This window comes from Anastrepha obliqua, chromosome 2 (genome assembly GCF_027943255.1).
Source record: "Anastrepha obliqua isolate idAnaObli1 chromosome 2, idAnaObli1_1.0, whole genome shotgun sequence".
NCBI lineage: Eukaryota > Metazoa > Arthropoda > Insecta > Diptera > Tephritidae > Anastrepha > Anastrepha obliqua.
The window spans coordinates 18,294,248-18,306,258 of NC_072893.1; the positions used below are offsets into that span (position 1 = coordinate 18,294,248).

Below are 12,011 nucleotides of genomic sequence, written 5' to 3' on the forward strand. Positions count from 1 at the left end.
GTCATCACCTCGCATCAACGGCAGCACCACTGCTATTGGACAGACCGATCAAACGTGCGGATCAACGACTTGGCATACTCGCCAGTGCTGGACTGTAGTGCTGATGAGCTTGAGCGCAGGCGTGCGCGCATTCAAAAGCCATAATCGAAAGTTCTGAATGATGGTGCGCCAAGCCATGTTGTGGTTTGTATTAACAACGCGTGTGTGTGTGTGTGTGTACGTGAGTTTATCCAGCAGGCAGTTGGACAACTCGTTTATTGCCATAAAGCATGAATGGACTACTTCAGTAGTAGTTTCCAGCAGCCAAACTACCACGCACTTAATTCTGCCCATTTGAGCCACTGATGCAAGCGTTCAAATTTGCTGACTGGCGACTATGGTGACTTTTGCTGCTGCTGCTGTTATTATTGCTGTTGTTGTTGATGATGATGATGATGATGGTGGTTGCGTTTGTTTGTTGTTGATGTCGGCGATGATAGCTCCGTTGCCGCCTTACTGCTACTGCTATCGTTGCCGCTGCACTAAAAATGGCACAATTGCTGCTGACTCTTAGCTTTAGCCACTACCCACTTGTGGTGCCCTTTCTTCTTGGCATTCCACCTGAAATATGCTACACACATACTTAGGTGCGCTGGGATTATTTCGCAATCGTTGGCGTTGAGTCTCAGCCAGCAGCCGGTCCTTCGTCAGTCAGTCAGCCAGCCGTTGATTTTTTCAATCATTTGTCGACAACAGTGTTGATGATTCTACGGGATTATTAAGTCACAGCAGAAAAAGTTTTTATATGGAATATACAACTCATATGTGGAACTTACGCATTAGGGTGGTACAAAAAAAAAACATTTTATGCTTCTCTATTTTCCAGTTCGAATAACTTTTTCACTAAATAAAAAGAATTATTTTGAATGACGGAAATCATATGTGGTAATTTGCACATTAGGGTGGTACAAAAAAAAATTTTATGCTTTTCTTTTTCAAGTTCCAATAACTGTATTACTAATAAAAAATTATTGGTGATGGAAATCACATGTGGTAACTTGCACATTAGGGTGGTACAAAAAAAAAGATTCGTGTGCTTCTCTACTTTCAAGTTCTAATAACTTTTTTGGTAAATAAAAATAATTATTTTCAATGATGAAAATCATAAGTGGTAACTTGTACATTAGGGTGGTACAAAAAAAAAATTGATACTTCTCTACTTTCAGGTTCCATAATCCATGACGACAACAGTGTTGATGATTCTACAGGATTATTAAGTCACAGCAGAAAAAGTTTTTGTATGGAATATACAACTCATATGTGGTGACTTGCGCATTAGGGTGGTACAAAAAAAATATATTTGTATGCTTCTCTACTTTCAAGTTCCAATAACTTTTTTACTAAAAAAAATAAATTTTTAATTATGGAAATCATAGGGGGTAAGTTCTACATTAGGGTGGTACAAAAACAAATGTTTTTGTATGTTTCTCTACTTTCAAAGTCCAATAACTTTTTCACTAAATAAAAAAAATAATTTTCAATGACGAAAATCATAAGTGGTAACTTGCACATTAGGGTGGTACAAAACAAAAATATTTGTATGCTTCTCTACTTTCAAGTTCCAATAACTTTTTTACTAAAAAAAAATAAATTTTCAATGATGAAAATCATAAATGGTAACTTGCACATTAGGGTGGTACAAAAAAAAATATTTGTATGCTTCTCTACTTTCAAGTTCCAATAACTTTTTTACTAAAAAAAATAAATTTTCAATGATGAAAATCATAGGTGGTAAGTTCTACATTAGGGTGGTACAAAACCAATTTTTTGGGTTTCTCTACTTCCACGTTCCAATAACTGTTTTACTAAATATAAAAAAAATTATTTTTAATGATGGAAATCATAAGTGGTAATTTACACATTTGGGTAGAGCAAAAACAAATTTTTTTGGATGTTTCTCTACTTTAAAGCTTCAATACTTTTTTACGAAATATAAAAATAAAATTATTTTCAATGATGGAAATCAAAAGTGGCAACGTATACATTAGGGTGGTAGTTTTTATGTTTTTATGCTTCTCTAATTTTAAGTTCCTTATATAAGGTGGCACAAATTTAATCATCCAGTTTGGTTTTCGAACAACTATTTTATTAAAAATAAATGTGATTGACGTGCGACGCCATTTGCAAAAATTATAAATATGCCGATAGGGTGATTAATTTTGCGCCAACTTGTAAAAAATATCTTAAACAGTTCTTCTTTTTTTTTTTGAAAAAAAAAGGTTAGAGTAGAATGTTTAGTTTGGGAATTAAAAGAGGAAATTTAATAATGTCGATTTGCAAACATTTTATGCCAAATCTGTCAATAGGATGATTAGTTTTGCGCCACGGTGAGCCAAATAGTTTAAAAAATTTAATAAAAAAACTCAACGTGTGTTTTTTGTAAAGTTGGAAATTAAGTAAGGTCGATCATTTCTTACCAAATTTGCGGAAAAGTGCATTTTTTTCATTAGATAGTTTAAATAATTATTTTCAAATAAAGCTTAGAATATTATTTTTTGAATATTTATGGAGGGAAATTAAAAAAGGAGCTAAATAAGGCCGAGCTGAAACCATTTTATCCCAAAAATTGAATTTTCCCATAGGAATACAATGGCATTGCGGCACGGGTAAATATAAAAAAAACAAATAAAAATAAAAATAAGTGCCTTTTTTTTTGGTCATAGCACCAATTTAGGGGGTGGCCCAAAACAAATTGTTTTTATATCGTTAAACAATTTTTTTTTTTTGCCCAAAAAACTTTTTTTTTATATCATTAAAAATATTGTTTTTTTTACCCAAAAAAAAAATTTTATATTGTTAAAAATATTTTTCGTTTTTTAGCCCCCCTAATACTCACATTTGCTTATATTTGCTGCAAAAGCATGGTACAGTCGTCAAATCTGGCCGTGCGTAAGTGTAAGTGGTTCACTTCGTCGATGTAAGCTGAGCTGATCGCTGATCTTCTTCGTCACATTTTTTTCTCCATTTTTTTATGCGTGAAATATCTTTTGCTGTTCTTCTGACTTAAGCATTTGTGTTGCTCCTATCACAGCACTCACCTATGCGTCTTTCAATCGTCGAAACTGTCAATTTGGAATCCATATACGATTTCAACTCGACATCGGTTCAGCGCTAATATGACGTTTGATCACGCGCACCCATTCAAAGCGCCCTTCTCCCCTCAAATTTCTCATTCTCACAATTTGTTCTTATTTTGTCCGCCTTTTGTTGGATTTTATCGTTATTGTTGTTGCCGTTTTTTATTATTGTGCGCATTTCTGACGTCCGATATTTGCTGTCGACAAGCTTTGGCGTTTTGACAAGCCTTGGCTTTGATTTTTATTGTGGCATCCCGTCGGTACATTTCATTCATCGCTGAACGTTCTTGCGTGTATTCTCGCAGTGCAGTGATACATTTGTTGTGCCTATGGAATGACTTTTTTTTTAATTTTTTTTTTGTATAACATTACGCCACGCACGTTCTGATAAGTCAACCCGTTGACATTTGCAGCGACACGGTGATACCCACTATCCAACATTCAAGTTTGTGGGATTTACGTTTAAGTGTACGATACTGAAATTTGAGTTGACATTTGCACATAAAGCTCCCTTGACTGATATTCTTTTAGTTTTATGGTGTAAGGCGGTGGTTTAGAGCTCTACAAGAAAAAAATTATGAATATGAAAATATTAAAGATGCACGAGGCTTATCATTCAAACGCATAGATATTAAACATTTATTTTTCTAAGTCTATTACATAATTGACATAGCTTATGATATTTTGTGTAGCTTCGTAGTAAGCGGATAGCGGATCCATGTTTTCCAAATGCTGCTTCAAGTTTTCAAAATGCATAAATGACTGCACCTCGTTGCTAATCTCCTCTGTGAGCGCAAATCTTAAATTAAGTTAATTAAAATTCTTTTATTTTTCCCCACTTTTTGATGTTCCTATTGCGTGTGTCTTTTTGAGTAATGCTTTAAACAGTAAGCACTTTTATCACTTGTCAATTTTTATAACATAGAATTTTAATATACATACAGTCACTCAGAGCTTATTTGATACAGATACGATTTTCTTGTAAAGTATTCTGTATTTCATATTTTTTTCATTTTTTCCTTTTCATATTTTATTTCATTTTTCAATATAAAATACAAAAAAGTCTCCACTCATTTCATTGTAATACACAAAAAAACAAAAACATACCAAATAAAAGGTCTGCCATCTGGTCCAAATAAGTTTATGTTTGCACTTAGAAAAGGTTTATTATGGACTATTCTACCATTTAAATTTGCTTCCCTCAGTATTTCTCGAACAGTTCCTTGATAACAGGTCTTACCTAATTCCTTTTTGGTTATTTCAGTTCACTTTGGAGCGCTTGTTGCTGGTTTTTCTTCACTTGGCGCACTAACCGCTGACAATCTTTCTCTGTAAAGTTTTATTTGGAGCCTGTAAGCCCTTATTTACCACACGATTTTGATTTTCAAGGTACTTCATATACATATAATTGGCACCTACACCCGTTTTTGGGTATTTGGCTGAGCTCCTCCTCCTAGTTATGGTGTACATCTTGATGTTGTCCGCAAATGAAGGGCCCTACAGTTTTAAGCCGACTTCGAACGGCAAATGGTTTTTATGAGGAGCTTTTTCATGGCAGAAATACCCTAGGTGTTTCGCCATTGCCTGTCGGGGAGCCACCGCTATTAAAAACAACTTTTTCTATCACTTTTCTACGCACCAACTCCTTCGGCTGCGGCGGCCGCTTCATATGACGAATGCTCGACATTTTTCGAACATGGAAGAAAACAAAACTTTTCTTCTTGATTAGCGCGATACCCGCTTACGCTATTTTGGCCGAAATAGGAAAACGCCCTACACCCATTTAAAACTGCTCGTTATAATACTAAAATTCAGTTGGCTATAAAACTAATACTCGGAATGTTTCTTAACCCTGATTTGATAACCCTATTGAAAGTTACTGAAAAGGTAACCATACGTATTTGAGACGTACCATTGTATTTCTTAATATGACAACATTTTTTAAACTGTGTTTTAGCTTTTTTGTACTTACGTAGAATTTTTATATATTTCCTTATTATTTAAAGGCATTTTTGTAAACAATTTTTTATTAAAAAAAAAGAGGTTGTCTGTAAAGTCGGTTTACTGACGATAGTTTAACGTGACAACGTCATAAGAAAATACTGATGTAAGGGTTGCAATTTTCAAAACAAAATTTTAATTTTATTTGTTTGATAGATATTTTGTATGGATATAGAGGAGGAGGTAAATGGAATTGCAATGGAATAGGTCAAGTTACATTTATACAAACGTGAAAAATGACGAAACATTTATCAAAATCATGAAAGACCATCATCGATTTGCCTTTTTCAAGACACTTTACACTCGAAACACTCCCTTTCATTTCCTACTTTTTCTATCATCGTCCTATTTTCAACAGAGAAATGGTTCATTACCATGCACACAGGAAGAAGGCATATGCAAATACAAGTATGTGAATTTATATACCTACATATGCGCATATACATACATATATACGCTCACTTAAGTAGGACAGAGCAAGATGTCGAACGTTGCCGTTCGTTTGCTTTGTCCTTCGTTCCGCGCTTTTGCTTACAGTTCATTCAAGGTAACGACAATGAGTAAGGTAACGCCAAATAAGCAAGGTAACGACAAATGAGCAAGGTAACGGCAAAGAAGCAAGGTAACGGCAAATGAGCAAGGTAACGACAAATGAGAAAGGTAACACTAATGAGCAAGGTAACGACAAATGAGTAAGGTAACGACACATTTTTTCGTGCGTGCAGCCGGCTAAATCGAATTATAAGACGTTATCACGTCAAAAAACAAAAAGCCAACAAATTCAGTCTTCTTATAAAATAAAAAAAATTCTTTGTTTTTTCTAAAAGGAACTGTCGTTTGCTTAAAAACTAAAATGAACACATTTTTATTACTTTTCTTCCTTGTTTAAACATTTAAATAAAGATATGCAGAATTTTTTTTAAAGTTGGCAACATCAAGTACAAATTTTACATAAATCGTTTTTGTGTTCTCCACATATGGGTTTGTTGCATTTAGCGCATACCATTTTTCACATTCGTGTTATATTAGAAGGACAATAGGAACAATATCTTTTTTTTTCTGGTCCATATTCTTCTCTGTTTTCAAAGTTTTCCGCTCCAAAGCATTACTCAAACTGGGAGCCTCTAATCTCTTTTCCATCCATGACTTCAATGAATTAGACAAAGTTTTCATATACTCTCATCGAATTAGCGGCTTCTGATTTCTGGACTGCAGGCTGTGGCAAAACATTACATAAGAATTTATGAAGGCTATGTTGAGCATACCGTAAAATACTGTCATAGGCCACCTGTTAGTTTTTCTAGAACCCGACATTGTTGAACACATATGGTCGAGCGTGTGGACTTCTCCTTTTGTTTGGTTATATTATAAAATCATGTCTTCCACTACTTTCATTGATTATTCCTTTTTCATTACAGGATGAGAGCATGAACACCATTTTAGACGGCTTTGGTTTATATGACAAAAGCTTCAGGCGTCCATTAAACAAAACATGCTAGTTTAAGCCTCTCGCGAATGTGAATTTTTCATTATTTCCGGAATTTCACGTTTTATTGACCTTATAGTCCCCACAAGAGTCAATTTGTATGGTTCTTTTAATAAGCTCTTTGCCAATGGAACTGACGTAAGCCAATTGTCACAAGTAATATTCCGAGAAGTGCCATGTATTGGTTTTGATAATTCTTTGACATAATATTCCGCCAAAGAAACACCATCGGTTTTATCAGTTGATATGCCTAAATATGGAATGGCATTGAACATACATATATTTTGTAGCACTCTTACAAATTATTACAATTTTTATTCTATATGTGCTCGGCTTATTGGGAATATACATCCTAAATGGACATCGCCCACGAAAACCTAGCAACTGATCATCAATTGTAGTGTGCGATCCCGGTCTGTAACAGGTTTTGCATTGTTGAATGAATATATCGCAAACTTTCTTGACAGGTACAAATCGATCATTTGGTCGAAGAGAAGGTCGCAACGCTTTGTCATCCATTCGCAGGTGTCGAATCAAAAAATTAAACCTATCATGATTCATTGCTACTAAAGGAATTGATAAATATTTCTTCGGTTGAAAGATAGTAACGCCGATGTCAAAGCAAGTATCCCAATCAGAGCGCGATCTTCGTGCACATTTGTGTCTCTAAAAGTTGCTTTTGTCATGTTGTCTTTACGATTCAGGGATTCATAATTTCAATAATAATATCGTCAGTAAAAAAGGCATTGAAAGAGGAGAGGGGCTCAATCAGTGATTTATATGGTCTAGTAGGACCACTCGCCGTTCGAACAATATATGTCGAAGAAACTATGCCAGCGTCTTTACCTTTCGATGTCGTCCAGCAGTACTTAATTTTGCTTCTAATAGTAGGCTGAGAGAACGTAAGTATACGTGAAGATGGAACACAATTAGTAGGTGATGAAGGTTGATCTTCAAATAAAGCTATGTTTATATCAGGTTGTTGGATATCGATAATTCTTATAATTTTTTTTTTAATTTTGAGGCAAATTTTTAGATTTTTTTACATTTGCACGTAATATGAAACTTGGGTTTATATGGTTCCCGCAGGAGAATGAACTATATTTTCATAAAAGGAAGTTTTAAATTAAATAAGAAACAAAAAAATTGTCAAAAATTGTCAAGAAGTACCTGTATGTCTACGTATATGGGTCTATACGTACTTGCTTGCGTGATAACTGTATGCCTGCCTTGCATACATATGTCCATATATACATATGTATATATGTATGTATATGTGTATGTATATATGTAGATATTATAATGTATTCCCTTCAGCCACAACGGCTATTTACCACTTCTTGCAACATGCCACGTAGGCGTGCGACAATTTAAATGCGAGCAACGATGTTTTCGCACCCAAACAAATCGATTAATCGCGTCGGTGCAGGCGATAAGACGTTGTTGTATTCACCAGTGAACTAATTATTTCAACGGAAAATGGCAACGTGCCATGAACAATATGTAATACACGTACATATGTATGTGTGTGGGTATGTGCACGGCTATTACTGTAAGCATTGCAGACATCCTTAATCGTCAGCAACACGCATGTGAGGGGGTGCTAAGGGGCTTGACATGGCTACTCGGTGCATCCAAAAGCGGCTCAATGCAATCGATGGCAATTCGCTTTAAATACGGACATAGTGGGGGATATGTTGTTGTTGCTGTTGATGCTGCTTACGGCTACGCGCTTAATTGTGCTTAAACACGAACATTTTAATTTGTGCCACAAAGTGTTGCAAACGCAGTCACACATACGCATGTACACAAGTGCAAGTAATTCAGTGTAAAATTAAAAAAAAAATCACTTAAAAAAAACGAAAAATAATTGAAATGGAAAAATCAAGTGCCACAAATCGCGCAAACGAACATAAAAGTCACTGCTTGGTGTTGCAAGTGTGTATGGCGAGTTGCGTGAAAATCAACGAAATTGGCGCGGCACAATTAAAATGTATATGTATGTATGCGCATAGCTGTATTTCCAATCAAAAGCCCACAAGAAATCGATGGTGTGGCCAACGCTGGCACTGGTCATTCTTGGTCATTCCGGACAAGCGGTTTGCACTTCATGAAAAAGGAAAGAGATCAATAAAATTGACCAGCGAAATATCAAATGACCAACGCGGTAGCGCATTAATGTGTAAACAACAAATAAAGTTGCACCAGTGGCACTCACACCAGCAGCAAAGGAGCAGTAAAGCAAACCACTCGAATAGCTTCGCCAGCAATGGCAATCACCTTAACATTGGCGACGATTGAATTCACAGCACTACAGTATTGGCATTGCTGGTGACGGAACGATCGAGAGCCAACCAAACCACCGATCAAGTGACCCACAGACCGCGCGACCGATCGAGCGGACGAGCGAACGAGTGAACGAGCGATCGTTTGAAGTTAGACTTTGCGTGTCAGCGACGCATTCATCAATTGCATTCGCATTTGTTTGCTGACAATGAATTGCGCTAACGCAAATGCGCTCGTTCAAACACACACATACACACACGTGCATATGCGCATATATATCTTCACTCACGCATGACATGATCGTGCGCATGCTCATGCGCTTTTGCATCGCATCGCACACACGGAAGCTTAGTGGCACAGCAGCAGCTCTCAAATTAAAATTCCACAAGCAGGCAGGGTGCGTAATTAAAAGCGCAAACACTAACAAAAAAAAAAAATACCAGTCTAACGGTTAGACTTGATAGAAGTGAAACCTTCCGTAAAACAAACTGAGAGAGAATAAGACGAAAGCAGCATTAGGAGCGGGATAATTATAGGTTCATTATAATATTGCTATAAAGTTCATATTTTATTTTCTTCATTTTATCATTATTCATCCTCAATGTTTTCAATTTCAACAAATGATACGAGTGGCTTATGATAGATAAAATATGATACAAATGCTTTGGTTTCGATGTTGTCAAAAAAAATACCCAAACGGACCGAAGAAACAGACTTACAAATTTCTTCCATTTTCGTCTACTTGTATTCATATAAAAATTTATGTCTCTTCCCACCAAAGCTAAATGTATTAGTATATTTTTTCTTGTATTTATTCAAGGCTGAAATCCAAAAAACTGTTTTCAATAAATAATCAGAAATGTCCTACAATGCAAATTTCAAAAAAAAAAAAAATTTTATTTCTTGTGATTCGAACCAAGAATTTTGGATCTGAAGCTCACATTGCTAGCCGCTCGGCAATCGCGCCATACTGTCGGTGTTGGCCTAAAAGTTATTTAGTTCGTCGCTACGTTTATATGTAATTCGTTTCACTTTTTCCCAAATCACTCCCAACGATTCTAAAGAAGTTTTCACTTCAAAAATTAATGTACGAAATATTTATACCGATTCACTTAAACTGACTTTCAGTATCTAAACCAAAAATAGAAAAGCCAAAAAACTGTTTTCAATAAATAATCAGAAATGTCTTACAATGCAAATTTCAAAAAAAAAAATTCCATTTTCGTCTACATGTATTCATATAAAAATTTATGGCTCTTCCCACCAAAGCTAAATGTATTAGTATATTTTTTCTTGTATTTATTCAAGGCTGAAATCCCGGCAGTACTGCAATACCGGGTCAACCCGTGGCAGAGGCGGAGCAAGCCCATAAAACACTCCGCGCATTTCCAAAAATTAGTTTAACATTTGTTGTCCTCCGATGGAGGATCTATCAGATGTTAAGCTGATAGGAACAGATACCACACTACCTACTTCAATAGATTTTCTAATAAACCTTTTGAGAATTTACACGCTCACAAAAATTAATGTACGAAATATTTATACCGATTCACTTAAACTGACTTTCAGTATCTAAACCAAAAAACTGTTCAATAAATAATCAGAAATGTCCTACAATGCAAATTTCAAAAAAAAATTCCATTTTCGTCTACATGTATTCATATAAAAATTTATGGCTCTTCCCACCAAAGCTAAATGTATTAGTATATTTTTTCTTGTATTTATTCAAAGCCGAAATCCCGGCGGTACTGCAATACCGGGTCAACCCGTGGCAGAGAAGGAGCAAGCCCCTAAAACACTCCGCCCATTTCCAAAAATCAGTTTAACATTTGTTGTCCTCCGATAGAGGATCTATCAGATGTTAAGCTGATAACCAGACTACCTAGTCAATACATTTTAAATAATAAACCTAATAAAACTTTTGAGAATTACACGCTCACAAAAATTATTTATATCAACATATAATATAACGCTTCGTAACTAAATAACTTTTAGGCCAGCGACGACAGCATGGCGCGGTAGCCGAGCGACTAGCAATGTGAGCTTCCGATCCAAAATCCTTGGTTCAAATCACAAGAAAAAATAAAAGTTATTTTTATTTATTTCGTCGCTACTTTTATATCAACATATAATATAACGCTTCGTAGCCAAGTTGGTCGCTTTTTTCGTTTCACTTTTCCTCAAATCACTCCCAACGATTCTAAAGAAGTTTTCACTTCAATAATAAATGAATAAATGCATGTCGGCTAAGTTGATTGTTTGTACTTAGTTGCGCGTTACAGATTTTGACAGAAACCAGTAAAACTTGGTTGCTGTAAAAGATTTACGTATGAACGCAGGCATTTGATTATTTACGATCTATTCGGTACAGAAGCGATTTTTTAAGTGTCTAAAAAGAAATATGTAAGTGCAATGCACATATCAAGAGTGCCAGCAAAAAAAAAATTGTCAAACATCAACGCGATTTTGCAGTTATGTATATGAAATTTGCACTTTATTATACCAGAATTAAGGAATTCAGCCAGTGGCGTATGCGGCTGATATAGTGATCATAGTTTCAGGAATGTTTCCAGCAATAATAAGCGAGTTCACGGAAATAGCTCTGGGACTACTCAGGCGACAGACTGTAGATTAAGGGGTTATATACAGTTAAAATTTTCAAAACATCGATACATTTTTCTTAATGTGCTTATAGGTATTTACGAATACACACAGAAAATTTAATATAGTTCCGGTGAATTTTTTCGAAGTTACACGCAAATTTGAAAAGGCGAGAGCTTGAAAGTTCAAGGCAAACTTCAAACGTGTTTTTCTCTTCCTAAATATATTTTTTAGTAACTAATCGAAGATTTTTTCTTATCGATAAATATTTTTTTTTTATAAATAACTAGCATTTCCCAGTGGGCTTCGCGCCACCATACATAAAATGTTTTTTTATATCGCAAGAAATTTTTCGTATTAAGTTTTCTTTATAGAACTCGTAAAATGTTTAAACAGTTGAATTAGTTGATTTTTTTCATTCAACATACTTTCTAAAGATGTCACAATAGCCTTTTCTGTACTTTTTTAAAATTTGATTGTGGTGGTCACCTATATACAGGTAAGGTGAAAGAGCCGATAAA

General features: G+C 35.2%; 2 pseudogenes; both read right to left on the reverse strand.

Annotated features, from left to right (window-relative positions):
* Positions 1-10,188: 10,188 nt before the first annotated feature.
* On the reverse strand, positions 10,189-10,374 carry LOC129239848 (U2 spliceosomal RNA; annotated as a pseudogene).
* A 236-nt stretch (positions 10,375-10,610) lies between these two features.
* Positions 10,611-10,794, reverse strand: LOC129239897 (U2 spliceosomal RNA; annotated as a pseudogene).
* Between the last annotated feature and the right edge of the window lie 1,217 nt (positions 10,795-12,011).